Source organism: Nicotiana sylvestris, chromosome 4 (genome assembly GCF_000393655.2).
Source record: "Nicotiana sylvestris chromosome 4, ASM39365v2, whole genome shotgun sequence".
Lineage (NCBI taxonomy): Eukaryota > Viridiplantae > Streptophyta > Magnoliopsida > Solanales > Solanaceae > Nicotiana > Nicotiana sylvestris.
Window position 1 is genome coordinate 84,522,052 of NC_091060.1, and position 27,527 is coordinate 84,549,578.

Here is a 27,527-nt window from a genome sequence, read left to right on the forward strand (position 1 = left end):
CACCGTTGCACTTGACATGTCACTACGCCTTGGCCTCGAAGGTAGCATCCGTAAAACGTCGACTTGCGATGTCGTCGTTCCAAGATGGCCCAGTTTAATAGGCATGTTGAGCCCTCCAATTGCGATATTATCGCAGAGCGCAGCTTGTTGTTATTGGTCAACGTTTTTTCCCGCGAAAAATACATAAAATCAAAAGAGGAATAGCGTAAAACGGATAAATGAGCGTAAAGTTATGCTGTTTTAAGGCTTCACACTTTCGCACCTAAAGCAGAAGGAGGAAAGGTAATAAGAGAATTTAGAGTGCAACGAATGCCGGATGCGATCATACCAGCACTAACGCACCGGATCATACCAGCACTAAAATGTCGACTTGCGATGTCGTCGTTCCATGCGGCCTAGTTTAATAGGCAAGTCGGGCCCTCTAATTGTGATATTACCACCGAGCGCGGCTTGTTGTTATTGGTCAACGCTTTTGCCTGCAAAAAATACATAAAATTAAAAGAGGAATCGCATAAACAGATAAATTAGCATAAAGTTATGCCGTTTTAAGGCTTCACACTTTCGCACCTAAAGCGGAAGGAGGAAAGGTAATAAGAGAAGTTAGAGTGCAAGGAATGTTGGATGCGATCATACCAGCACTAATGCAGCGGATCCCATCAGAACTCCGAAGTTAAGCGTGCTTGGGCGAGAGTAGTACTATGATGGGTGCCCCCCTAGGAAGTCCTCGTGTTGCATCCCTCTTTTTGGCAATATTTGTATCCTACTTCTTTTAATATATCGATGGCAGAGCTAATATATTCACCAATGACTTTTACGCATTGTAAACGATATGTTTTTACATGAATAATAATTTTTTTAAAGAGGATAATTATGGAAAAGATCAAAAAGGGAATATACGATTTGATAATAGTAATAAAGAAAATATTTAAAAATTACGATTATCAACCACGACCTTACGGGCTTAGCACCGTTGCACTTGACGTATCAGTACGCCTTGGCCTCGAAGGAGACATCCGTAAAATGTCGAGTTGCGATGTCGTCGTTCCATGCGGCCCAGTTTAATAGGCATGTCAGACCCTCTAATTGCGATATTATCGCCGAGCACGGCTTGTTATTATTGGTCAACGCTTTTGCCCGCAAAAAATACATTTCAAAAGAGGAATCGCGTTGAGCGTAAAGTTATGTCATTTTAAGGCTTCACACTTTCGCACCTAAAGCGGAAGGAAGAAAGGTAATAAGAGCATTTAGAGTGCAAGTAATGTCGGATGCGATCATACCAGCACTAACACACCAGATTTCATCAGAACTCCGAAAGCTAAGCATGCTTGGGCGAGAGTAGTGTTAGGATGGGTGACCCCCTCGGAAGTCCTCGTGTTGCATCCCTCTTTTTGGAAAAATTTGTATCCTACTTCTTTTAATATATCGACGGCAGAGCTAATAAATTCCCAAAAGAGTTTTACGCATTGTAAACGATATTTTCTTACATGAATAATAAATTTTTTAAAGAGGATAGTTATGGAAAAGATCAAAAAGACAATATACGATTATATAATAAAAATAAAGAAAATATTTAAATATTACGACTATCAACTACGACCTTACGGGCTTAGCACTGTTGCATTTGACTGTAACGACCCGACTGGTCGTTTTGAGCAATTGCGTCCGGTTCGGCAGTTTGAGGTCTCGAGCATCTTCATAAGATGTGTATTGACTTGCATGCATGATTTAATTCAGTTAACGGAAGATTCAGAGCCAAATTGGAAAAAGGAAACTAATTTTGGAAGTTTAAATGATGAGAATTTGACCAGAATTGGACTTTTAGGTAAACGGCCCCTGAATGGGTTATGGATGATCTCAACAGCTTCATATGGTGATTTTGGACTTAGGCGTGCGTCCGGATTTGGATTTGGAGGTCCGTAGGGTAATTTGAGGTGTTTCGCCGAAAGTTGAAAAAGTTTGACTCATAGTTGACTTTTGTGATAACGGGGTCGGAATGCAATTCCGAGAGTTGTAACAACTCTGTTATGTCATTTTGGACTTGTCTGCAAAATTTGGCGTCATTCCGGGTTAATTTGATAGGTTTCGGCACGAGTTTTGGAAGTTGGAAGGTTTGAAAGTTTCTAAGTTCAATTCATGGTCTGATTCGTCATTCCGGCATTGTTTGATATGATTTGAGATCTCGAGCGAGTCCGTGTTAGGTTATATGACTTATTTGTGTGTTTAGACGGGGTCCCGAGTGACTCGGGTGTGTTTCGGTGTGTTTCGGATCATTTTGGGTTGCTTTGGATGCTGATTATCTGATATCTGGTGTTTTTCTCCGCGTTCGCGAGAAGCCTCTCTCGTTCGCGAAGAAGAATTTGGCTTCTGGAAGTTTGTTCTTCGCGTTCGCGAAGAAGGAAATCTCAATTGCACAGGTTTGATTTCGCAGGTTCATATCTCACAATCTATAAGGAATTTGGAGATGATCTAAAACTGAAAGTTGTAGCCCTTTGTGCCTAGTTTTTAGAAATGTTAATTAAATGGCATTTAAATTTGTGTACAAAAAGTTATGGTAGTTATACTACAGGCTGTCCAGGAAGAGTTCGAAAATCTCTACTGCACAGGATTGATTTTGGAAGCTTATATCTCACGATATATAATGACTCAGGAAATGAGCAACCTATGAAACAATAATCCTTTGTATCTAGTTTTCAGAACATCAAACCATTTGTAATTTGGAGTTGTGTGCAAAAGGTTATGACTATTATACTAAAGGCTGTCTGTAATGAGTTTGGAAATCGCTGACGAGGAATTTACTCATCGCGAACGCGAGAAAAGGGTCGCGAACGCGAAGAACAATCCCTGGGCAGGCAGAATATATTCTCAAATCGAGTGTTAGACCATTTTATTCTATCTTGACTTGTGGAGCTCGGTTTTGAGCGATTCTTTGAGGGTTTTTCAAGCAAAACGATTGGCTAAGTGTTCTTAACCTAGAATTTATTATATTCCATGATTTTGTCTTCATTTTTATCATTTAATTTGTGATTTGAGTTGAGAAAAGTGTTGGTTTTTGAAGAAAATTCCTAAAATGAAAAATCATGATTTGAGGGGTCAAATGGTATCGGAATTTAATACATTTTGTATGGTTGAACTTATTTTAGAATGGGCATTCGGTTTTTGTAAAATTTGTTGGGTTCCGAGGCACGAACCCGGGGGTCGACTTTTGGACCGATTTTTGGATTTTTTAAAGATTGAGACTTTATGGTCCAGAATAGTTTCTTATGTGTTTTTTTGTGCTTTGAAGTTAATTTGGTTAGATTTGAGCCGCCTGGAGGTCCTTTCACCCGAGAAGTGCATTATAGAGTATCGTTTTGTCGTCTTTGAGGTAAGTATCTTGCCTAACCTTGTGGGGGGGACTTCCCCTTAGGAATTGAGTCTTTTATGCTAATTGTAGTCCGTGCATGCAAGGTGACGAGTGTGTGCTCTAACTTATTTGTGGGAAATATGCTCTAGGGTTCTTAGGTCCTTATGTTCAATATGTGGATAGTATTCTGTTATGATTGAGTTTAATAATTGCTTAAATTGTCTCTATATGCTCCATATGATGTTGCTAGCTTTCCTCAAATTCCTACGTGTTGCATTGACCCTTAATTGTCTTAATTGAAGTGATCGCCTTCCTTATTGTTTTGATACTTCTTGATTGTGAGTTCCTCTATGACTTCGTACAAATAGGTTACATGTCCAATTGTTGTGATTACCGGTGTAGTTATTATGTGTTTGTTATGTCTTGTTGTTTAGGTGAGGTTTCATTGTGAAGTTAATTATCGGTACAAGTTTGGTTATAGTTGATTCCCTTGCCGAGACATATTTAATCCTTATTGTTGGTTCCCTTGCCGGGATATGGTTGTTTCCTTATTGTTCCTTTGTCGGGATTCTTTTGTGATTAGTGTTGATTTATATATTAAATGGATCGGGTTGCATGCCGCAACAATATTAAATGGATCGGTTTGCATGCCACAACAATATTATATGGATCGGATTGCACGCCGCAACAATATTATATGGATCGGGTTGCACGCCGCAACAATATTATATGATTTGGATCGGGTTGCACGCCACAACAGTACTATATGATTGGGATCGGGTTGCACGCCGCAACAAGAAAGAATAAAAGTGAATATGGTGAGAACGAGAGTAAAAGCACGAAGAGTGGTGCCGTGCACTTTCTACTACTGTGTTTATTTGTTGTTATCAATTCAAGTGTTTAAACTATTCAAATTCCTTTATTGTCGTGATCCTTTGTGTTAGAACCTACAATGTTTTCAATACCTCACCGTATATATATACTTTAAACTTCAATAATTGTTACATCCATAATTCAATTAGCTTCTCAATTATATCCCCTTAACCGTCTGAGGCCGTATTTTACTTAAAAGGGAATTTCTACTAAGTTTTAAGTTATTAAATCTCATGTTAAAGGTAATAATCCATTCAATGCTGTATTTTTAAATTAAAAGGGGTACTTTCTTTACTCAAATGATTTCAAAAGAAATAATTTCACCTTTTCTCGCTGGCTTTCCCAATTAGTTTGAAATTGTAATTTTACTTATATTAGGTAAATGTGACTTCTTGGACATATTAAGTGCATTGTACGAACATTATGTATTGTATAGCATGTGGATTCTGTTGTTAAAATTGAAAAGGAAAAGATGGGGGGCACAAGGTACCATGTGTGCGGATGATTCGGAAGTTAAGATTATTATATGAGAAATCGAGGATTGAGATGGTTGGGATTGTGTATTAGACATGATGCGATTGATTGAGTGGGGATTTCCTTCTTTAATTGAATACACTCTTACTTGTCTTTGTTCCTATTATGTCAGTGTTAATTTACTTGGTTATCTGATTTACTTGGTTATCGTTCGTTTCTACCCGCGTTCTCCTTTATTGTTCTTATTGTTGTATTTTGATTTCTTTCCATTGTTGATATTACCTTGTTATCTTTATCGCAATATTTTATTATCATATCCTGTACATTTCATTTGACCAGTAGGTGTCTTGACTATTCCTCGTCACTACCCCACCGAGGTTAGTCTTGATACTTACTGGGCACCGCCGTGGTGTGCTCATACTACACTTCTATATATTTTTGTGTACAGATCCAGGTATTGATCGATAGTAGATGTGCGGGTTATCGCGGTGGAGACTCACGGTAACCTGTTGTTGCATTTGCAGGCCTCAGAATCACCTTAGTTTGTATTTACGTTCCATTGATTCCTTCTCGTTCTGCAACAATGTCGTATTTATTTTGTATAATTACTCTTAGAAAGGCTTATGACTTGTACCAACGGTTTTGAGAATTGTGATTTATTGAGAGTTATTTAATTTGAAGTTAGTAAATACTAATATTATTTCTGTAAATGATAGGCTTACCTAGTTTAGAGACTAGGTGCCATCACGACCCCTTTGGAGGGATATCGGGTCGTGACAATGACATGTTACTATGCCTTGGCCTCGAAGGCGGCATCCGTAAAACGTCAAGTTGCAATGTCGTCGTTTCATGCGGCCCAGTTTAATAGGCATGTCGGGCCCTCTAATTGCGATATTATCACCGAGCGCGGCTTGTTGTTATTGGTCAATGTTTTTGCCCGCGAAAAATACATAAAATCAAAAGAGGAATCGCGTAAAATGGATAAATGAGCGTAAAGTTATGCCATTTTAGGGCTTCACACTTTCGTACCTAAAGCGGAAGGAGGAAAGGTAATAAGAAAATTTAGAGTGCAAGGAATGTCGGATGCGATCACACCAGCACTAACGCACCAGATTCCATCAGAACTCAGAAGTGAAGCGTGCTTAGGCGAGAGTATTACTAGGATGGGTGACCCCCTGGGAAGTCCTCGTGTTGCATCCCTCTTTTTGGAAAAATTTGTATCCAACTTCTTTTAATATATCGATGGTAGAGCTAATAAATTCACAAATGACTTTTACGCATTGTAAACGATATTTTTTTACATGAATAATAAAAAAAATTAAAGGGGATAATTATCAAAAAGATCGAAAAGGCAATGTACGATTTGATAATAAAAATAAAGAAAATACTCAAAAATTACGATTATCAACCACGATCATACGAGCTTAGCACCGTTGCACTTGACATGTCACTATGCCTTGGCCTCGAAGGCGACATCCGTAAAACGTCGACTTGTAATGTCTTCGTTCAATGCGACCCAGTTTAATAGGCATGATGGGCTCTCTAATTGCGATATTATCGCCGAGCGCGGCTTGTTGTTATTGGTCAACGCTTTTGCCCGCGAAAAATACATAAAATTAAAAGAGGAATCGTGTAAAACGGATAAATTAGAGTAAAGTTATACCGTTTTAAGGCTTCATACTTTCGCACCTAAAGCGGAAGGAGGAAAGGTAATAAGAGAATTTAGAGTGCAAGGAATGTCGGATGCGATCATACTAGCACTAACGCATCGGATCTCATCAGAACTCCGAAGCTAAGGGTGCTTGGGCGAGAGTAGTGTTAGGATGGGTGACCCCCTTGGAAGTCCTCGTATTGCATCCCGCATTTTGGCAAAATTTATAACCTACTTCTTTTTATATATCGAAGGTAGAGCTAATAAATTCACAAATGACTTTTACGCATTGTAAATGATATTTGTTTACATGAATAATAAAAAAATTTAAAGAGGATAATTATGGAAAAGATCAAAAAGGCAATATACGATTTGATAATAAAAATAAAATAATATTTAAAAATTACGATTATCAACCACGACCTTACGGGCTTAGCACCGTTGCACTTGACATGTCACTACGCCTTGGCCTCGAAGGCGGCATCCGTAAAATGTCGAGTTGCGATGTCGTCGTTTCATACGGCCCAGTTTAATAGGCATGGCGGGCCCTCCATTTGCGTTATTATTGCCGAGCGTGGCTTGTTGTTATTGGTCAACGCCTTTGCCCGTGAAAAATACATAAAATCAAAAGAGGAATTACGCAAAACGGATAAATGAGCATAAATTTATGCCGTTTTATGGCTTCACACTTTCGCACCTAAAGCGGAAGGAGGAAAGATAATAAGAGAATTTAGAGTGCAAGGATTGTCGGATGCGATCATACCAGCACTAACGCAACGGATCATATCATCACTAAAACTTCGACTTGCGATACCGTTGTTCCATGTGGCCCAGTGTATTAGGCATTCCGGGCCCTCTAATTGCGATATTATCGCCGAGCGCGGCTGGTGGTTATAGGTCAACGCTTTTGCCCGCGAAAAATACATAAAATCAAAAGAGGAATCGCGGAAAACGGATAAATGAGCGTAAAGTTATGCCGTTTTAAGGCTTCACACTTTCGCACCTAAAGAGGAAGGAGGAAAGGTAATCAGAAAATTTAGAGTGCAAGGAATGTCGGATGCGATCATACCAGCACTAACGCACCAGATCCCATCAGAACTCAGAAGTGAAGCGTGCTTAGGCGAGAGTATTACTAGGATGGGTGACCCTGTGGGAAGTCCTCGTGTTGCACCCCTCTTTTTGGAAAAATTTGTATCCTACTTCTTTTAATATATCGACGGTAGAGCTAATAAATTCACAAATGACTTTTATGCATTGTACACGATATTTTTTTACATGAATAATAAAAAAAATTAAAGGGGATAATTATCAAAAAGATCGAAAAGGCAATGTACGATTTGATAATAAAAATAAAGAAAATACTCAAATATTACGATTATCAACCACGATCATACGGGCTTAGCACCGTTGCACTTGACATGTCACTATGCCTTGGCCTCCAAGGCGGCATCCGTAAAACGTCGACTTGTAATGTCTTCGTTCAATGCGACCCAGTTTAATAGGCATGCTGGGCTCTCTAATTGCGATATTATCGCCGAGCGCGGCTTGTTGTTATTGGTCAACGCTTTTGCCCGCGAAAAATACATAAAATTAAAAGAGGAATCGTGTAAAACGGATAAATGAGCGTAAAGTTATACCGTTTTAAGGCTTCATACTTTCGCACCTAAAGCGGAAGGAGGAAAGGTAATAAGAGAATTTAGAGTGCAAGGAATGTCGGATGCGATCATACTAGAACTAACGCATCGGATCCCATCAGAACTCCGAAGCTAAGCGTGCTTGGGCGAGAGTAGTGTTAGGATGGGTGACCCCCTGGGAAGTCCTCGTATTGCATCCCGCATTTTGGCAAAATTTATAACCTACTTCTTTTTATATATCGAAGGTAGAGCTAATAAATTCACAAATGACTTTTACGCATTATAAATGATATTTGTTTACATGAATAATAAAAAAAATTAAAGAGGATAATTATGGAAAAGATCAAAAAGGCAATATACTATTTGATAATAAAAATAAAATAATATTTAAAAATTACGATTATCAACCACGACCTTACGGGCTTAGCACCGTTGCACTTGACATGTCACTACGCCTTGGCCTCGAAGGCGGCATCCGTAAAATGTCGAGTTGCGATGTCGTCGTTTCATACGGCCCAGTTTAATAGGCATGGCGGGCCCTCCAATTGCGTTATTATTGCCGAGCGCGGCTTGTTGTTATTGGTCAACGCCTTTGCCCGTGAAAAATACATAAAATCAAAAGAGGAATTACGCAAAACGGATAAATGAGCATAAATTTATGCCGTTTTATCGCTTCACACTTTCGCACCTAAAGCGGAAGGAGGAAAGATAATAAGAGAATTTAGAGTGCAAGGATTGTCGGATGCGATCATACCAGCACTAACGCAACGGATCATATCATCACTAAAACTTCGACTTGCGATACCGTTGTTCCATGTGGCCCAGTGTATTAGGCATTCCGGGCCCTCTAATTGCGATATTATCGCCGAGCGTGGCTGGTTGTTATAGGTCAACGCTTTTGCCTGCGAAAAATACATAAAATCAAAAGAGGAATCGCGGAAAACGGATAAATGAGCGTAAAGTTATGCCGTTTTAAGGCTTCACACTTTCGCACCTAAAGAGGAAGGAGGAAAGGTAATCAGAAAATTTAGAGTGCAAGGAATGTCGGATGCGATCATATCAGCACTAATGCACCAGATCCCATCAGAACTCAGAAGTGAAGCGTGCTTAGGCGAGAGTATTACTAGGATGGGTGACCCCGTGGGAAGTCCTCGTGTTGCACCCCTCTTTTTGGAAAAATTTGTATCCTACTTCTTTTAATATATCGACGGTAGAGCTAATAAATTCACAAATGACTTTTACGCATTGTAAACGATATTTTTTTACATGAATAATAAAAAAAATTAAAGGGGATAATTATCAAAAAGTTCGAAAAGGCAATGTACGATTTGATAATCAAAATAAAGAAAATACTCAAAAATTACGATTATCAACCACGATCATACGAGCTTAGCACCGTTGCACTTGACATGTCACTACGCCTTGGCCTCGAAGGCGGCATCCGTAAAACGTCGACTTGTAATGTCTTCGTTCAATGCGACCCAATGCTGGGCTCTCTAATTGCGATATTATCGCCGAGCGCGGCTTGTTGTTATTGGTCAACGCTTTTGCCCGTGAAAAATACATAAAATTAAAAGAGGAATCGTGTAAAACGGATAAATGAGCGTAAAGTTATACCGTTTTAAGGCTTCATACTTTCGCACCTAAAGCGGAAGGAGGAAAGGTAATAAGAGAATTTAGAGTGCAAGGAATGTCGGATGCAATCATACTAGCACTAACGCATCAGATCCCATCAGAACTCCGAAGCTAAGCGTGCTTGGGCGAGAGTAGTGTTAGGATGGGTGACCCCCTTGGAAGTCCTCGTATTGCATCCCGCATTTTGGCAAAAATTATAACCTACTTCTTTTTATATATCGAAGGTAGAGCTAATAAATTCACAAATGACTTTTACGCATTGTAAATGATATTTTTTTACATGAATAATAAAAAAATTTAAAGAGGATAATTATGGAAAAGATCAAAAAGGCAATATACGATTTGATAATAAAAATAAAATAATATTTAAAAATTACGATTATCAACCACGACCTTACGGGCTTAGCACCGTTGCACTTGACATGTCACTACGCCTTGGCCTCGAAGGCGGCATCCGTAAAATGTCGAGTCGCGATGTCGTCGTTTCATACGGCCCAGTTTTATAGGCATGGCGGGCCCTCCAGTTGCGTTATTATTGCCGAGCGCGGCTTGTTGTTATTGGTCAATGCTTTTGCCCATGAAAAATACATAAAATCAAAAGAGGAATTGCGCAAAACGGATAAATGAGCGTAAATTTATGCCGTTTTAAGGATTCACACTTTCGCACCTAAAGAGGAAGGAGGAAAGGTAATAAGAGAATTTAGAGTGCAAGGATTGTCGGATGTGATCATACCAGCACTAACGCAATGGATCATATCATCACTAAAACTTCGACTTGCGATACCGTTGTTCCATGTGGCCCAGTTTATTTGGCATTCCGGGCCCTCTAATTGTGATATTATCGCCGAGCGCGGCTGGTTGTTATTGGTCAACGCTTTTGCCTTCGAAAAATACATAAAATCAAAAGAGTAATCGCGTGTAACGGATAAATGAGCGTAAAGTTATGCCGTTTTAAGGCATCACACTTTCGCACCTAAAGTAGAAGGAGGAAGGGTAATAAGAGATTTAGAGTGCAAGAAATGTTGGATATGATCATACCAGCACTAACGCACCAGGTCTCATCAGAACTCTGAAGTTAAGTTGCTTGGACGAGAGCAGTACTAGGATGGGTGACTCACTAGGAAGTCCTCGTGTTGCATCCCTTTTTTTGTCAAAGTTTGTATCCTACTTTTTTTAATATATCGACGGTAGAGCTAATAAATTCACAAATAACTTTTACGCGTTGTAAACGATATTTTTTTACATGAATAATAAAAACATTTAAAAGGATAATTATGGAAAAGATCAAAAAGGCAATATACGATTTGATAATAAAAATAAAGAAAATATTTAAAAATTACGATTATCAACCACGACCTTACGGGTTTAGCACCATTGCACTTGACGTGTCACTACACCTTGGCCTCGAAGGCGGCATCCATAAAACTTCGAGTTTCCATGTCGTCGTTCTATGCGGTCCAGTTTAATAGGCATGCCAGGCCCCTAATTGCGATATTATCGCCGTGCGCGGCTTGTTGTTAATGGTCAACACTTTTGCTCCCAAAAAATACATAAAATCAAAAGAACAATCGCATAAAATGGATAAATGAGCGTAAAGTTATGTCGTTTTAAGGCTTCACACTTTCGCACCTAAAACGGAAGGAAGAAAGGTAATAAGAGAATTTAGAGTGCAAGGAATGTCGGATGCGATCATACCAGCACTAATGCACCGGATCCCATCAGAACTCCGAAGTTAAATGTGCTTTGGCGAGAGTAGTACTAGGTGGGTAACCCCCTGGGACGTCCTCGTGTTGCATCCCTCTTTTTGGCAAAACTTGTATCCTACTTCTTTTAATATATAGACGGTAAAGCTAATAAATTCATAAATAACTTTTACGCATTGTAAACGATATTTTTTTACATGAATTATAATTTTTTTTAAAGAGGATAATTATGGAAAAGATCAAAAAGGCAATATATGATTTGATAATAAAAATAAAGAAAATATTTAAAAATGACGATCATCAACCACGACCTTACGGGCTTAGAACCGTTGCAATTGACATGTCACTACGCCTTGGCCTCGAATGCGGCATCCGTAAAACGTCAAGTTGCGATATCGTCGTTCCATGAGGCCCAGTTTAATAGGCATGTCAGGCACTCTAATTGCGATATTATCATCGAGCGCAACTTGTTGTTATTGGTCGACGTTTTTTCCCACGAAAAATACATAAAATCAAAAGAGGAATCGTGTAAAACGAATAAATGAGCGTAAAATTATGCCGTTTTAAGGCTTCACGCTTTCGCACCTAAAGCGGAAGGAGGAAAGGTAATAAGAGAATTTAGAGTGCATGAAATGTCGGATGTGATCATACCAGCACTAACGCATCGGATCCCATCAGAACTCTGAAGCTAAGCATGCTTGGGCGAGAGTAGTGTTAGGATGGGTGACCCCCTGGGAAGTCCTCGTATTGCATCCCGCTTTTTGGAAAAATTTATAACCTACTTCTTTTAATATATCGATGGTAGAGCTAATAAATTCATAAATGACTTTTACGCATTGTAAACGATATTTTCTTACATGAATAATAAATTTTTTTGAAGAGGATAATTATGGAAAAGATCAAAAAGGCAATATACGATTTGATAATAAAAATAAAAAAATATTTAAAAATTACGATTATCAACCACAACCTTACGGACTTAGCACCATTGCACTTGACATGTCATTACGCCTTGGCCTCGAAGGCGGCATCCATAAAATGTCGAGTTGCGATGTCGTCGTTCCATGCGGCCCAGTTTAATAGGCATGGCGGGCCCTCTAATTGCGATATTGTCGCGAGTGCGGCTTGTTGTCAACGCTTTTGCCCGCCAAAAATACATAAAAGCAAAAGAGGAATCGCGTAAAACAGATAAATGAGCGTAAAGTTATGCCGTTTTAAGGCTTCACACTTTCGCACCTAACGCAGAAGGATGAAAGGTAATAAGAGAATTTAGAGTGCAATGAATGTCGGATGCGATCATACCAGCACTAATGCACCGGAACCCATCAGAACTCCGAAGTTAAGTGTGCTTTGACGAGAGTAGTACTAGGTGGGTGACCCCCTGGGAAGTCCTCGCATTGCATCCCTCTTTTTGGCCAAATTTGTATCCTACTTCTTTTAATATATCGACAGTAGAGCTAATAAATTCACAAATGACTTTTACGCATTGTAAACGATATTGTTTTACATGAATATCAAATAAATTTTAATAGGATAATTATGGAAAAGATCAAAAAGGCAAAATACGATTTGGTAATAAAAATAAATAAAATATATAAAAATTATGATTATCTACAACGACCTTACGAGCTTAGCACTGTTGCACTTGACATGTCACTACGCGTTGGCCTCGAAGGCAGCATCCGTAAAACGTCGAGTTGCAATGTCGTCGTTCCATGCGGCCCAGTTTAATAGGCATGGCGTGCCCTCTAATTGCGATATTATCGCCGAGCGCGGCTTGTTGTTATTGGTCAACGCTTTTGACCGTGAAAAATACATAAAATCAAAAGAGGAATCGCGTAAAACGGATAAATGAGCGTAAAGTTATGCCGTTTAAGGCTTCACACTTTCGCACCTAAAGCGGAAGGAGGAATGGTAACAAGAGAATTTAGAGTGCAAGGAATATCGGATGCGATCATACAAGCACTAACGCACTGGATCCCATCAGAACTCCGAAGTGAAGCGTGCTTGGGTGAGAGTAGTACTAGCATGGGTGACCCCCTGGGACGTCCTCGTGTTGCATCCCTCTTTTTGGCAAAACTTGTATCCTACTTCTTTTAATATAGCGACGGTAGAGCTAATAAATTCATAAATGACTTTTACGTATTGTAAACGATATTTTTTTACATGAATAATAAAAAAAAATTGAAGAGGATAATTATGGAAAAGATCAAAAAGGCAATATTTGATTTGATAATAAAAATAAAGAAAATATTTAAAAATGACGATTATCAACTACGACCTTAAGGGCTTAGCACCGTTGCAATTGACATGTCACTACGCCTTGGCCTCGAAGGCGGCATCCGTAAAACGTCAAGTTGCGATATCGTCGTTCCATGCGGCCCAGTTTAATAGGCATGTCGGGCACTCTAATTGCGATATTATCATCAAGCGCGGCTTGTTGTTATTGGTCAAAATTTTTGCCCGCGAAAAATACATAAAATCAAAAGAGGAATCGTGTAAAACGGAAAAATGAGCGTAAAATTATGCCGTTTTAAGGCTTCACACTTTCGCACCTAAAGCGGAAGGAGGAAAGGTAATAAGAGAATTTAGAGTGCAAGGAATGTCGGATGCGATCATACCAACACTAACGCATGGGATCCCATCAGAACTCCGAAGCTAAGCGTGCTTGGGCGAGAGTAGTGTTAGGATGGGTGACCCCCTAGGAAGTCCTCGTATTGCGTCCCGCTTTTTGGAAAATTTTATAACCTACTTCTTTTAATATATCGATGGAAGAGCTAATAAATTCACAAATGACTTTTACGCATTGTAAACGATATTTTCTTACATGAATAATAAATTTTTTTAAAGAGGATAATTATGGAAAAGATCAAAAAGGCAATATACGATTTGATAATAAAAATAAAAAATATTTAAAAATTACGATTATCAACCACAACCTTACGGGCTTAGCACCATTGCACTTGATATGTCACTACGCCTTGGACTCAAAGGCGGCATCCGTAAAATGTCGAGTCGTGATGTCGTCGTTCCATGCGGCCCAGTTTAATAGGCATGGCAGGCCCTCTAATTGCGATATTGTCGCGAGCGCGGCTTGTTGTTATTGGTCAACGCTTTTGCCCAAAAAAAATACATAAAATCAAAAGAGGAATCGCGTAAAACGGATAAATGAGCGTAAAGTTATGCCATTTTAAGGCTTCACACTTTCGCACCTAAAGCGGAAGGAAGAAAGGTAATAAGAGAATTTAGAGTGCAAGGAATGTCGGATGCGATCATACCAGCACTAATGCACCGGATCCCATCAGAACTCCGAAGTTAAGTGTGCTTTGGCGAGAGTAGTACTAGGTGGGTGACCCCCTGGGAAGTCGTCGCGTTGCATCCCTCTTTTTGGCCAAATTTGTATCCTACTTCTTTTAATATATCGACGGTAGAGCTAATAAATTCACAAATGACTTTTACGCATTGTAAACGATATTTTTTTACATGAATAATAAATAAATTTTAAGAGGATAATTATGGAAAAGATCAAAAAGGCAAAATACGATTTGGTAATAAAAATAAAGAAAATATTTAAAAATTACGATTATCAACAACGACCTTACGAGCTTAGCACTGTTGCACTTGACATGTCATTACGCCTTGGCCTCGAAGGCTGCATCCGTAAAACGTCGAGTTGTGATGTCGTCGTTCCATGCGGCCTAGTTTAATAGGCATGGTGGGCCCTCTAATTGCTATATTATCGCCGAGCGCGGCTTGTTGTTATTGGTCAACACTTTTGCCCGTGAAAAATACATAAAATCAAAAGAGGAATCGCATAAAACGGATAAATGAGCGTAAAGTTATGTAGTTTTAAGGCTTCATACTTTCGCACCTAAAGCGGAAAGAGGAATGGTAATAAGAGAATTTAGAGTGCAAGGAATATCGGATGCGATCATACAAGCACTAACGCACTGGATCCCATCAGAACTCCGAAGTTAGGCGTGTTTGGGCTAGAGTAGTACTTGGATGGGTGACTCCCTGGGAAGTCCTCGTGTTGCATCTCTCTTTTGAGCAAAATTTGTATCCTACTTCTTTTAATATATCGATGGTAGAGCTAATAAATTCACAAATGACTTTTACGCATTGTAAACGATATTTTTTTACATGAATAATAAAAAATTTAAAAAGTATAATTATACTCCGATGGGCGATACTATTTTTGTGGCCCGCGTATATCGGTCTTGTGTGGTGACTATTGGGGGTTTGGAGACCCCGAGTGGACCTTTTGTTACTTAGTATGGTTGATTTTTATGTGATATTGGGCATCGATTGGTTGTCTATGTGTCATGCTGTTCTAGATTATCACGCTAAGACGGTGACGTTGGCTATGCCGAGGGTGCCACAAATAGAGTGGTGAGGTTCATTAGATTATGTGCCCAGTAGAGTGATTTCGTTTCTGAAAGCCCAGCGGATGGTTAGGAAGGGTTGTCTTTCTTACTTGGCCTTTGTGAGCGATGTCAGTGCAGAGACTCCTACCATTGATTCATTTCTTGTGGTGAGGGATTTTCCAAATGTGTTTCCTGTAGACCTGTCGGGCATGCCGCTGGACAGGGATATTGACTTCGGTATTGAGTTGGTGTTGGGCACTCAGCCCATTTCTGTTCCACCATATCGTATGGCACCGGCGGAGTTAAAGGAATTGAAGGAGTAGCTTCAGGAACTTGTTGATAAGGGGTTTATTCGGCCTAGTGTGTCACCTTGGAGTGCGCTTGTTCTATTTGTGAAGAACAAGGATGGCACAATGAGAATGTGCACTGATTACAGGCAGTTGAATAAAGTCACAATCAAGAACAAGTATCCTTTGCCTCGTATTGATGATTTATTTGACCAGCTTCAAGGAGCGAGGGTGTTCTCCAAGATTGATCTCAGGTCAGGGCATCACCAGTTGAAGATCAGGGACTCGGACATTCTTAAGATAGCTTTTAAGACCCGATATGGTCATTATGAGTTCCTTATGATGTCTTTTGGGCTGACCAATGCCCCAGCAGCGTTCATACATTTGATGAACAATGGGTTTCGACCTTATCTCGACTCGTCTGTTATTGTATTCATTGATAATATTCTGGTGTGCTCGCGTAGACAGGAGGAGCACACTGAGCATTTGAGAGTGGTATTGCAGCGGTTGAGGGAGGAGAAACTTTATGCTAAGTTCTCCAAGTGTAAGTTTTGGCTCGGTTTAGTTGCATTCTTGGGGCACGTGGTGTCCAGTGAGGGTATCTAGATTGATTCGAAGAAGATAGAGGCGGTTTGGAGTTGGCCCAGACCGTCCTTAGCCACGGAGATTCATAGCTTTCTTGGTTTAGCGGGTTATTACCATCGGTTCGTTCAGGGATTTTCATCTATTGCATTACCCTTGACCAAGTTGACCCAAAAGGGTGCTCCTTTCAGGTGGTCGGATGTGTGTGAGGCGAGCTTTCAGAAGCTCAAGACCGTCTTGACCACAGCTCCACTGTTAGTTTTGCCATCAGTTTCAGGTTCTTATACAGTATATTGTGATGCTTCTCGAGTTGGTATTAGGTGTGTGTTGATGCAGGAGGGTAGAGTGATTGTTTATGCTTCTCGTCAGTTGAAGCCCCATGAGAAGAACTATCCTGTTCATGATTTGAAGTTGGTTGCCATTGTTCACGTGTTGAAGATTTGGAGGCATTATCTTTATGGTGTGTCTTGTAAGGTGTTTACTGATCATCGTAGCCTCCAGTAGTTGTTCAAGAAGAAAGATCTCAATTTGAGGTAGTGGAGATGGTTAGAGCTGCTAAAGGACTATGATATTACTATTTTGTACTATCCGGAGAAGGCCAATATAGTTGTTGATGCCTTGAGTAGGAAGACAGTGAGTATGGGCAGTCTTGCATTTATTCCTATTGGGGAGAGACCTCTTGCGGTTGATGTTCAGGCTTTGGCCAATTGGTTTGTGAGGTTGGATATTTCGGAGCCCAGTCAGATCCTAGCTTGTGTGGTTTCTTGGTCTTCCATGTTTGATCGCATCAAAGAGTGCCAGTATGATGATTCTCATTTGCTTGTCCTCAAGGATAGTTCAGCACGGCAATGCCAGAGATGTGACTATTGGTGATGATGGGGTATTTAGGATGCAAGGCTGGATATGTGTGCCCAATGTAGATGGGCTTCGGGAGTTTATTCTGGAGGAGGCCCATAGCTCGCGGTATTTCATCCATCCGGGTGCCGCGAAGATATACCAGAATTTGAGACAACACTATTGGTGGAGGAGAATGAAGAAAGATATAGTTGGGTTTGTAGCTTGGTGTCTCAATTATCAGTAGGTGAAATATGAGCATTAGAGACCGGGTGGCTTGCTTCATCAAATAGAGATTCCAGAGTGGAAGTGGGAGCGGATCACATGGATTTCGTAGTTGGACTCCTATGGATTTTGAGAAAGTTCGATGTTATTTGGGTGATTGTGGATCGACTGACCAAGTTTGCACACTTTATTACTGTGTGTATTACCTATTCTTCAGAGCGGTTAGCTGAGATTTATATCTGAGAGTCTGTTTGCTTGCATGGTGTCCCAGTTTCCATCATTTTAGATAGAGGTACTCAGTTTACATCACAACTTTGGAGGGCCATGCAGGGAGATTTGGGTACTCAGGTTAAGTTGAGCACAACTTTTCACCCTTAGACGGACAGATAGTCTGAGCGCACTCTTCAGATATTGGAGGACATGTTATGTACTTGCATCATTGATTTTAGGGGTTCATGGGACCAGTTTCTACCACTTGCGGAGTTTGCTTACAACAACAGTTATCAGTGAGTATTCAGATGGCTCCATATGAGGCTTTATATGGGAGACGGTGTAGATCTCCAATAGGTTGGTTTGAGCCTGGCGAGGCTAGGCTTTTGGGTATAGACTTGGTACAGGATGCTTTGGACAAGGTGAAAGTTATTTAGGAGCGGCTTCGTACAACTCAGTCAAGACAAAAGAGTTATGCTAACAGAAAGGTTCGTGATGTGTCTTATATGGTTGGGGAGAAGGTTCTACTAAAGGTTTCACCCATGAAGGGTGTTATGAGATTTGGGAAGAAGGGTAAGTTGAGCCCTCTGTTCATTGGGACTTTTGAGGTGCTTCGGAGGATTGGGGAAGTGGCTTATGAGCTTGCTTTGCCACCTATCTTGTCGGGTGTGCATTCGATAGTTTATGTTTCTATGCTCCGGAAGTATATCGGTGATCCATCTCATGTCTTGGATTTCAGCACGGTTCAGTTAGATGGTGATTTGACTTATAATGTGGAGCCAGTGGCTATTTTGGAGCGGTAGGTCTCAAAGTTGATATCAAAGGATATATCATCATTGAAAGTGCAATGGAGAGGTCGGCCCATGGAGGAGGCTACTTGGGAGACCGAGCGGGAGATGCAGAGCAGATATCCACACAAATTTGAGGTTTCAAGTATGTTTCTAGACTCGTTCGAGGACGAATGTTTGTTTAAGAGGGGGAGGATGTAATAACCCGGCCGGTCGTTTCATGAGTTATAGCCCCGTTTCCCCTATTTTTGCTTTCTTATGTGTTTCTCAACTGTATTTCATCGCATCATGTTGGTTGCTTCGGATCCAAAGTGGTTTCGGTGTGGAATGAGACACTTAGTCTCTGATTTAGAAGTTTAAGTTGGAAAAGTCAACCGAATATTGACTTATAAGTAAACGACCTCGGATTTGAATTTTGATGGTTTTTTTAGTTTTGCTAGATGATTTTGGATTTACGAGCGCATCCGGAATGTGATTTGGAGGTCTGGGGTAGAATAAGGCATGAATTGGCGAAAGTTGGAAATTTGGCGATTTTGGTCGGCGGTGGAAAATTTGATATTGGAGTTGGAATGGAATTCTAGAAGTTGGAGTAGGTTTGTAGTGTCATTTGTGACGTGTGTGTAAAATTTCATGTCATTCGGAGGTGATTTAGTGGGTTTCAGCGTCGTTTGCGGAATTTGGATGTTTAGAGGTTCTTAGGCTTGAATTCGAGGTTAATCTGGCATTTTGACGTGTTTTTGAGTGTTCTGAAGGTTCTACTAAGTTCATATGTTGATATGTTACTTGTTAGTATTATTGGTTGAGGTCCCGAGGGCCTCAGGTATGTTTTGAATGGTTGACGGATTGGTTTTTGGTGTTTGAGAGTTGACGAAAAGCTGTTGGTTTTGTGTAAACTGCACCTGTCGAGTGGGGACCGCAGGTGCTAGGTCGCAAGTGCGGTGGAGTGGCCGCAGATGCGGAAATGGAGGGCCAGGAGAGGAGTCACAGATGCGGAGGATTTATCGCATCTGCTGGCCCGCAGGTGCGATGCCTGGGGCGCAGGTGCAGTTTTGGAGGAATAAGTGACTTCTGCAGATGCAGAATTTTGGGCACAGAAGCGGCACCACATGTGAGCTATTTTGACCGCAGGTGCGGAAAGGCCTGGGCAAAAGGTATAAATTGAACCCTTCGCAAATTTTGCCTATTTCCACCATTTTTGAAGACATGATTGGAGCTTTTGGGTGATTTTGAAGAGGGTTTTAAGAGATTATCAGTGAGGTAAGTTACGTGAGCCCTAATACTCGTGTTTATGGTAAATTCCCGTTGTTAATCACGTATTTAGTGAAGATTAGGGGTGAAAATGAGGGGTTAGGGTTTGGGATTTTTAGAGAGTTTGATTTAGGATTTGAGGGGTCAAATGGATTCGGATTTCAATAAATATTGTATGTATGGACTCATGAGTGAAAGGTCTTTCTAGTTTTTTGATTTTTGTCGGATTCTGAGGCGTGGGCCCGGGGGCCGGGTTTGAGTGAATTTCGGGATTTGTGTCTAATTTGATAGTTTTCTTGTGGAATTCATTCCATTAGCACATATTGATGGTATTGTTCTGGTTGTGAATAGATTCAAAGCGATTGGAGGCCGAGTCGAGGGGCAAGAGCATCGCGGAGTAGAGCTTTGACCGATTTGAGGTAAGTAACGATTGTAAATCTAATCTTGAGGGTATGAAACCCTGGATTTCATATCCTTTTCTATTTTGAGGTGACGCACATACTAGGTGACAGACGTATGGGCATGCACCATTGGGGATTGTGACTTGGTCCGTCCCGTAGCAACTATAAAGTTGCGTATTTGGTTGAAACTATATGACACCTATGTGTTTTAGAAAGAATTTCTATAAATTGGGTTGAATGCCATATTTAGGACCTGGGCTAGAGCTGTTTGGACCCTTAGGGGCCTTTTTCTTATTATCCTCTCACTATTTTGATTGAAAATCTATAGTCAGTCATGTTATACTTATTGATTTCATAACTCAGTCTTTATTACTCTATTTTGATGCATATAAATGTTGTTTTGGGATGAGTACCCTATTTTTACTGAGAGCCTGAGTGGCTTGAGAGGTTTATGACTGAGTGAGGCCGAGAGCTTGATTTGTTAGGATATTTATGGGATCGGGCTACACACCGCAGCATGTTGTTACTGATTCATTATTGAGTGAGACCGAGGGCCTGATTGATTTATGCCACGAGGTGGCTTGTTATAGCGCTTAGGCTGAAGGAGCCCCTCCGGAGTGTGCACACCCCCAGTGAGCGTGGGTACCCATGGAGTGTGAGTGATACTGAGGAATGCCCGAGGAGCTGTTTATGAGTGACTGTGAGGTTTGCCTGATAGGCTGTATATGAGTGATGTTTTACCCGAGGGGTTGGTTATGATTTCATCATTTTGCTCATTGTTGTACTGAGCCTCTTTTTGAGAACTTTTGAAAAATTTCTTCAAATGATTTTACTGAAACTGAGTTTAGACGAAATGATTTGATTCAAACTCTACTTTTAAAAGCCTATTGTATTTTTACTGAAATTTCATGGTATGAACTTTATATGATTTATTGCTCGTCACTGCTTCTCAGCCTTTATTTACTGTGGTTGCTTACTGAGTTGGCGTACTCACGTTACTCCCTGCACCTTGTGTGCAGATCCAGGCGTATCAGGACCCGGTAGCGGCTGTTGACTATTCCAGTTGTAGATCTTTATCGGAGTTAACAAGGTAGCTGCTGGCGATCACAACCCTGCTCTCCTCCCTCTTATATTCCTGTAATTATTTATAATTACATTTCTAGACTGTGTTAGTCTCAGTATATTTTGGACAGATTGTAGTAGATGCTCATGACTAGTGACAAACTGCTGTCGGGCTTTTCTTTTCGCACTTTCATTATGTTGATTTCCTTTACGAAGTTTTATTATTAAATAGCGTGAATTTATCTTTGAAAGTGAAATATCACATTGTTTTGGTAAAGAGTCGGCTTTCCTAGTACCACGATAGGCACCATCACGACATGGTAGTTCGGGTCGTGACTATGACATACAAGCATAGAGATGCATTTTCCTCATGTCATACAGTATCACGTCATTCATGACTTTTCACACATATTGATATGTGGGCATAGAAAGGTATTTCTCACATGCTATTTGAAAAGGAAAAGAAATATTTTACTTGTTATGGAAAAGATTTTCGGAAAATATTCATAGTTTTCAAACTTATTCATATTTTCGACGATTTCTGTGACGACCCGTCCAGTCGTCTCATGAGTTACCGCTCCATTTTCCCCATTTCTGCTTCTTTATGCTTTGTTTATCCGTGTTATGTGATATCGGGTTGGTCAGATCGAATCCGGAAGGAATTTGGTAAGGTTTGAGACACTTAGTCTCTTTTAAGAAAGTTTAAGTTGGAAAAGACAACCGGATGTTGACATATGTGTTAGAAGGCTTGGATGTGAGTTATGATAGTTCGGTTAGCTTTGGGAGGTGATTTGTGACTTAGGAGCGTGATCAGAATGAACTTTGGAGGTTCGTAGTAGATTTAGGCTTGAATTGGCGAAGTTGTTATTTTGGCAATTTCCGGTTGGTAGGCGAGATTTTGATATAGGGGTTGGAATGGAATTCTGAGAGTTGCAGTAGCTCCGTTGGGTCATTTGGGATGAATGTGCAAATTTTTAGATCATTCAGATGTGGTTTGGTTGGGTTTTGGATCAAAAGCGAAATTCGGAAGATTTTAGAAAGTTTGGCTTGAATCCGATGTGTTTTGGGTAATTTGACGTTGTTTGAGGTATTTTGATGATTGGAACAAGTTTGAATAAGGTTTTAGGATATGTTTGTGTCTTTGGTTGAGGTCTCGTGGGCCTCGGGTGAGTTTCGGGTGGTCAATCGGATCATTTTGGAGTTTAGAAAATTGTAGAAGTTGCAAGTTCAGCTGTTGCAGGTTTTTACTCTTCGCGTTCGCGAGTGGACCCTCGCGTTCACAAAGAGTCAGAGAAAGTCAGTGGAATTTTGGCCTTCGCGTTCGCGGAGGGCTGGGAAGTGATGCATCGCGTTCGCGTGAAGGGCTTCGCGTTCGCGTAGAGGAATTGGGTCAGCTGGGTTTGAGATCAAGTTGTTCATCGCGTTCGCTGGAGGGGGAGCGCGTTCGTGAAAGTTCGTCTGGGTAAAGCATCGCGTTCGCGAGGGCTTGGTCGCGATCACGTAGGAGAAAAATTGGTCAAAGTAAATTTGTACTTCGCGAACGCGAGGGTTTGACCTCGTTCGCGAAGAAGGAATAAATGTCTGGGCAGAATGTTTTTTTAGCTCGTCTTGTCCGTGATTTTGGGGCTTATTTCCTCCATAGTTGGTCATTTTGGAGATTTTTGATGGAGATTAAAGAGGGATTCAAGAGGGAAACATTTGGAGGTAAGAATTTTGGACTAAAACTCGATTAATATTTGAATTTCACCTAGAAAATCATGGAAATAAAGCCAAAAATTGAAGAACTAGGGCTTGAAAATTTAGACCTTTAATTGAGGATTTGAAGGATCATTTGGGGTCGGATTTGAGAACTTTTGATATGTGTGAACTCGTGGGAAGATAAGGAATCTATTGGTGTAAAAATTTCTGAATTTTGAGACGTGGGCCCGGGGGTCGGGTTATGGTAATTTCGGGATTTGTACCATTTATTGATTGTTTTCGCTTGGGCTTCGTACCCTTAGCATATTTTGACGTCCTCATTCTGATTTTGGATAGATTCGGCGCGAGGAGGCCGATTCGAGGGGCAAAGGCGTTATGAGCTAGAGATTTAGCCGGTTCGAGGTGAGTAATGATGTTCTAAGGGTTTGAAACCCCAGATTTGCACATCGTAGTGCTATATTGAGGTGAAACACACGCTTGATGATGAGCGTGGAGTCATGCACTATTGGGGATTGTGACTTAGTCCGTCCCGGTTGATGATTTTACCGCGTATTTGACTGAAATTTATTTGCTATCCTCATGATTTGGGATGAATGCCATATTTCGGCTTCGTGCCAACTATTTGAACCCTTCGGGGATTTTTATTCATATTTTCTCACTGTTTTGATTCATTACTTGAACTCAGTCATGTTATTTTCCATTGTTTTCATACTCAACCATATTTACTCCAGTTTTATAACTTAAATGTTATTTTAAATGATGTTAGGGCTGAGAAACATTGTTTTACTATTGCCTGAGGGGCTTGTGAGGATTTTTGACTGAGTAAGGCCGAGGGATTATATTTTGAGGAAACACTGATACTAATTTGAGGTCGAGGGCCTGAGATATGCACGCCACGAGGTGGCTTAAATGATATGAGGCCGAGGGCCTAGTTTTGATGTCACGAGATGGCTTATTATTGCTCTTTGGCCGTAAGGGGCCCCTCCAAGAGTCTACACACCCCCAGTGAGCGCAGGTACCCATTGTGATATGAGATTGAGCCCGAGGAGCTCGTACTGTTCTGAGATGTTGCCCGAGGGGCGGATTTGTTGATAATGTGCTCGATGGGCGGATTTGTTGATAATGTGCTCGAGGGGCGAACTTCTATTTGTTTACTTTACCTTAACTGCTCGTCAATTACCTGTTTTCTTGTTGAAAAAGGATTTTACTTAACTTTCACTGGTTTATTGTTTTTAAATGATTTTACTGCTTCATTATAGAATGCCTTGTGCCTTACGTGTTTTCTTACTTTCAATCGTTATTTACATTTGTTACTCACTGAGTTGGAGTACTCACTTTACTCCCTACACCCTGTGTGCAGATTCAGGCATAGCTGGTCCCGCTCCTGAGTGCTGATTCATTCCAGCTTCAGGCGGATCTTCGAGGAGTCTTTAGGTAGCTGTTGGCATTCGCAGCCCGGAGCTCCTCCCTATCTCTTTCAAGTTCAGTATTTAAACTCTGTAGTTACATTTGAGGACTTAGTGTTGTTAGATGCTCGTGACTTGTGACACCCCTGTTAGGGCTGTGTCGGGTTGTACTTCCACACTTATTTGCTATTATTAGCTACTTAGTATCATTAAATCATGTTTTTGACCGCTTTTATGTTGTTTAACTGTTTAAAAAAGTGAATTGGGTTTAATTAGCTGGCCTCTTCTTCACGAGAGGCCCATCACGACCGGGTTCGGGGTTAGGGTCGTGACAATTTTGATACAGAATTTGGGTTCCCACTGGCATACTTGAAAGGCAGGGCTATTTTTTTTGTTTTGAAAAACTACGAAAAAGCTGAGCATTTTTACCTCTGAGTTACTTCTTCCATTATATGTTTTTCGTTGTTATGAACTGTTATTGGCTATTGGTGTTGGACCTGACATATGTTCCAGCTCGTCACTACTTTCAACCTAAGGTTAGGTTTGTTACTTATTGAGTACATGTGGTCGGTTGTACTCATACGGCACTTTTGCACCTTGCATGCATATGTTGGTTGTTGTTGTTGTTGTGTTCGATGAGAGCTAGATTTGAAGATGTACCTGCGATCCTGTTATAGTTGCCTCTTGTTCATGGTAGCCATAGATTCATAAAACTCTGTTTATGTACTTTTCAGACATATGTGTATTTACTTCAAACCAACTTTGTAAACTCTATTCTTAGATGCTCATGATTTGTACTACGAGTCCTTGGGAAATGTATAAGATTCAGATAATTTCTTTTGTTTAATTGCCTTATTAATATTATTGAAAGTGGATAGTTATTAGTTGGCTTACCTAGTGGGTTGGGGTTAGGTGCCATCACAACTAGTGGATTTTGGGTCGTGACATATAAATACATTGTATTTTATATTTTTGTCAGAGTTCTAAAGTGTATTTTGGATTTTCGTCGGAGATCCGACGTAGTTTGATTATATTCTTCATTTTTAAATGGTGTATTTTGTATTCTCGGCAGAGATTTGGCAGTATTCCTTATGTTTTTAGTTAAATACAGTTAATATTTAAAAGGATTTGAATGTATTCTTCGTTTTTTTGGTGTAAATACAGTGATATTTTGTATTTCGTGAAGAACCAACTGGGTTTGATTGTATTTTTCCTTTTTTAAATATAGTATATTTTGTATTTTCACCGAAGATTTAACCGGATTTGACTGTATTCTTCATTTTGTTATTTTTTAGTGTAAATACATTCAAATACAGTCGAATATGTTTAGTTTTGCCACATCAAATAATGTTTGATACAACTGAACAGTGTATTCAAATATAACACGCGGGAAAATAATTAAAATATAAAGAAATACAACTTAACAATGTATTCAAATGCACTCAAATGCATCGAATTGTCCAAAACTAGCTATAAAACGTAAATACATAATATATAATTATGGATTGTTAAAAGCTCCAAGGTAGTCATTCCTGAAAGTTCCCTAACACTTTTAAAATTTGAGTTCCAACAATGGGCTAGATATGCAATTGGGCTTCATCCCATATGAACCTTGAAAACGGCTACCAGGTGGATTTTTCAACCATTATAATTCATAATGTGACTGGACCAACGAGAAAAGCCTAGTCCACAGCCTACAAAATAGCACTACTTCCTATAGGACATCATTCAATCAACAAAAACAATCCGTTTCAATTATTTCATCCATTTATTATCTAAAACTAATTTGTTATTCTCTATAGAAAGCTTCAATATGTGACTCGTACAATTCAGACACTTTCTTTCGTAAGTTTTGAAACCCATAGAGGAGAAGTAGAGTCCCCTTCTTTATGTTCAATCGTTCGATCACAAACTTGAGAATTGTGTAATAATGAAGTTTAGTTTATGGTACTTCTTAGTTCGGTCCAACTATTTTCGTTGCAACAAGCATATTAATATTTTATGTCTTTTTTTATTTTATTTTTTTGAAAAAGAAGATCCTGTTGATTATAGCTACGAGAGAGATGTTTCGGGGTTGAAGAGATAAAATTCACACGTAAAGCTAAGAAGCAAGTTCCAATAGCCTAAGATGAAATAGCGTGAATAAAAATATAAAAACTAGAGAAATTTTCACAAACCACTATTGTTTAGTGGCTAGCTAGTTGTAGCTATCATTTACTATATTACTTTCTATAGCTATGTTTTCAGTTTTGCTAGAGTGTGTTTGATGTATTTAAGCTACTGTATTGAATACAATAGCAAAATTCGGCGTGAAACAGGGGAGTACAGCTAGACATTTATTGTATTCGACATTATTCACGATATATATTTGTGAATACGGTAAATAGCATAAATCGTGGTCTATTAAGCTGTTTTTAAATGAAAAGTGAATCAATTAACACAAATAAAATCTTAATATAACTCAACAAACTCAATTATAAATCTGAATACATAAATACATCTGGATATATAAATTATATTAATTAAAAAGAATATATGAATACATTCATGGAATATAACGAGACAGTGAATACAATAAAATACATGAAATACAGCGAGATACATTGAACTACAATGAAAAAGAAATAATGAATACAATAAAATACATAGAATACACCGAGATACATTGAATTACAATGAAAAAGAAAGGTAACAGACTGTTCAAGTTGCTCAGCCCCAAAACTCCGTCGTCTTTATTCAAGAATAACCTTAATGTCGTCTCGTCGATAGCAGATTTCGAATCTCCATTGTCAGCCCCAATTTACCCTATGTCAGATTTCGACATTGATATGAAACATAAGACATTGATTTCTAAACAGACTCTTCAACCACTAAAAAGGAAAGAGAAGTTCAAAGACAGAGAAACTCAAAATATTAAATATTAAAAAAAAAATCAAAAAGGCGAAAGTTTTGCGTCAGAAGCTTCCTGTGCCTAGCCGACTGCGTAGAAGCTTCTAGACTCTCGTTTGGGTCATCATCACTAGGCCTAATAGGTGGATATGGCGACTCCGGCACTATAGTTGCATATGTCGGTACAATGATTTGTGGCATTGGTTTTGAGAGAGAG

General features: G+C 39.8%; 15 non-coding genes and 1 pseudogene across 15 annotated transcripts; all 16 read left to right on the top strand.

Annotated features, from left to right (window-relative positions):
- The first annotated feature begins 619 nt into the window (after positions 1–619).
- LOC138890706 (5S ribosomal RNA) lies at positions 620–738 on the top strand. Its single transcript, XR_011407108.1, has one exon. It is a non-coding gene; the product is annotated as a 5S ribosomal RNA (ribosomal RNA).
- A 525-nt stretch (positions 739–1,263) lies between these two features.
- LOC138890835 (5S ribosomal RNA) lies at positions 1,264–1,383 on the top strand. The gene has a single exon (XR_011407237.1). It is a non-coding gene; the product is annotated as a 5S ribosomal RNA (ribosomal RNA).
- Positions 1,384–5,771: 4,388 nt separating this feature from the next.
- On the top strand, positions 5,772–5,890 carry LOC138890787 (5S ribosomal RNA). The gene has a single exon (XR_011407189.1). It is a non-coding gene; the product is annotated as a 5S ribosomal RNA (ribosomal RNA).
- Positions 5,891–6,431: 541 nt separating this feature from the next.
- LOC138890773 (5S ribosomal RNA) lies at positions 6,432–6,550 on the top strand. Its single transcript, XR_011407175.1, has one exon. It is a non-coding gene; the product is annotated as a 5S ribosomal RNA (ribosomal RNA).
- An 846-nt stretch (positions 6,551–7,396) lies between these two features.
- On the top strand, positions 7,397–7,515 carry LOC138890785 (5S ribosomal RNA). Its single transcript, XR_011407187.1, has one exon. It is a non-coding gene; the product is annotated as a 5S ribosomal RNA (ribosomal RNA).
- Positions 7,516–8,056: 541 nt separating this feature from the next.
- Positions 8,057–8,175, top strand: LOC138890760 (5S ribosomal RNA). The gene has a single exon (XR_011407162.1). It is a non-coding gene; the product is annotated as a 5S ribosomal RNA (ribosomal RNA).
- An 846-nt stretch (positions 8,176–9,021) lies between these two features.
- On the top strand, positions 9,022–9,140 carry LOC138890799 (5S ribosomal RNA). The gene has a single exon (XR_011407201.1). It is a non-coding gene; the product is annotated as a 5S ribosomal RNA (ribosomal RNA).
- A 530-nt stretch (positions 9,141–9,670) lies between these two features.
- Positions 9,671–9,789, top strand: LOC138890782 (5S ribosomal RNA). Its single transcript, XR_011407184.1, has one exon. It is a non-coding gene; the product is annotated as a 5S ribosomal RNA (ribosomal RNA).
- Positions 9,790–10,634: 845 nt separating this feature from the next.
- LOC138890866 (5S ribosomal RNA) lies at positions 10,635–10,752 on the top strand (annotated as a pseudogene).
- Positions 10,753–11,291: 539 nt separating this feature from the next.
- Positions 11,292–11,409, top strand: LOC138890781 (5S ribosomal RNA). Its single transcript, XR_011407183.1, has one exon. It is a non-coding gene; the product is annotated as a 5S ribosomal RNA (ribosomal RNA).
- Positions 11,410–11,950: 541 nt separating this feature from the next.
- LOC138890771 (5S ribosomal RNA) lies at positions 11,951–12,069 on the top strand. Its single transcript, XR_011407173.1, has one exon. It is a non-coding gene; the product is annotated as a 5S ribosomal RNA (ribosomal RNA).
- Positions 12,070–12,601: 532 nt separating this feature from the next.
- On the top strand, positions 12,602–12,719 carry LOC138890748 (5S ribosomal RNA). Its single transcript, XR_011407150.1, has one exon. It is a non-coding gene; the product is annotated as a 5S ribosomal RNA (ribosomal RNA).
- Positions 12,720–13,259: 540 nt separating this feature from the next.
- Positions 13,260–13,378, top strand: LOC138890791 (5S ribosomal RNA). The gene has a single exon (XR_011407193.1). It is a non-coding gene; the product is annotated as a 5S ribosomal RNA (ribosomal RNA).
- Positions 13,379–13,920: 542 nt separating this feature from the next.
- On the top strand, positions 13,921–14,039 carry LOC138890814 (5S ribosomal RNA). The gene has a single exon (XR_011407217.1). It is a non-coding gene; the product is annotated as a 5S ribosomal RNA (ribosomal RNA).
- Positions 14,040–14,577: 538 nt separating this feature from the next.
- LOC138890759 (5S ribosomal RNA) lies at positions 14,578–14,695 on the top strand. The gene has a single exon (XR_011407161.1). It is a non-coding gene; the product is annotated as a 5S ribosomal RNA (ribosomal RNA).
- A 541-nt stretch (positions 14,696–15,236) lies between these two features.
- On the top strand, positions 15,237–15,355 carry LOC138890817 (5S ribosomal RNA). Its single transcript, XR_011407220.1, has one exon. It is a non-coding gene; the product is annotated as a 5S ribosomal RNA (ribosomal RNA).
- The last annotated feature ends 12,172 nt before the right edge of the window (positions 15,356–27,527 follow it).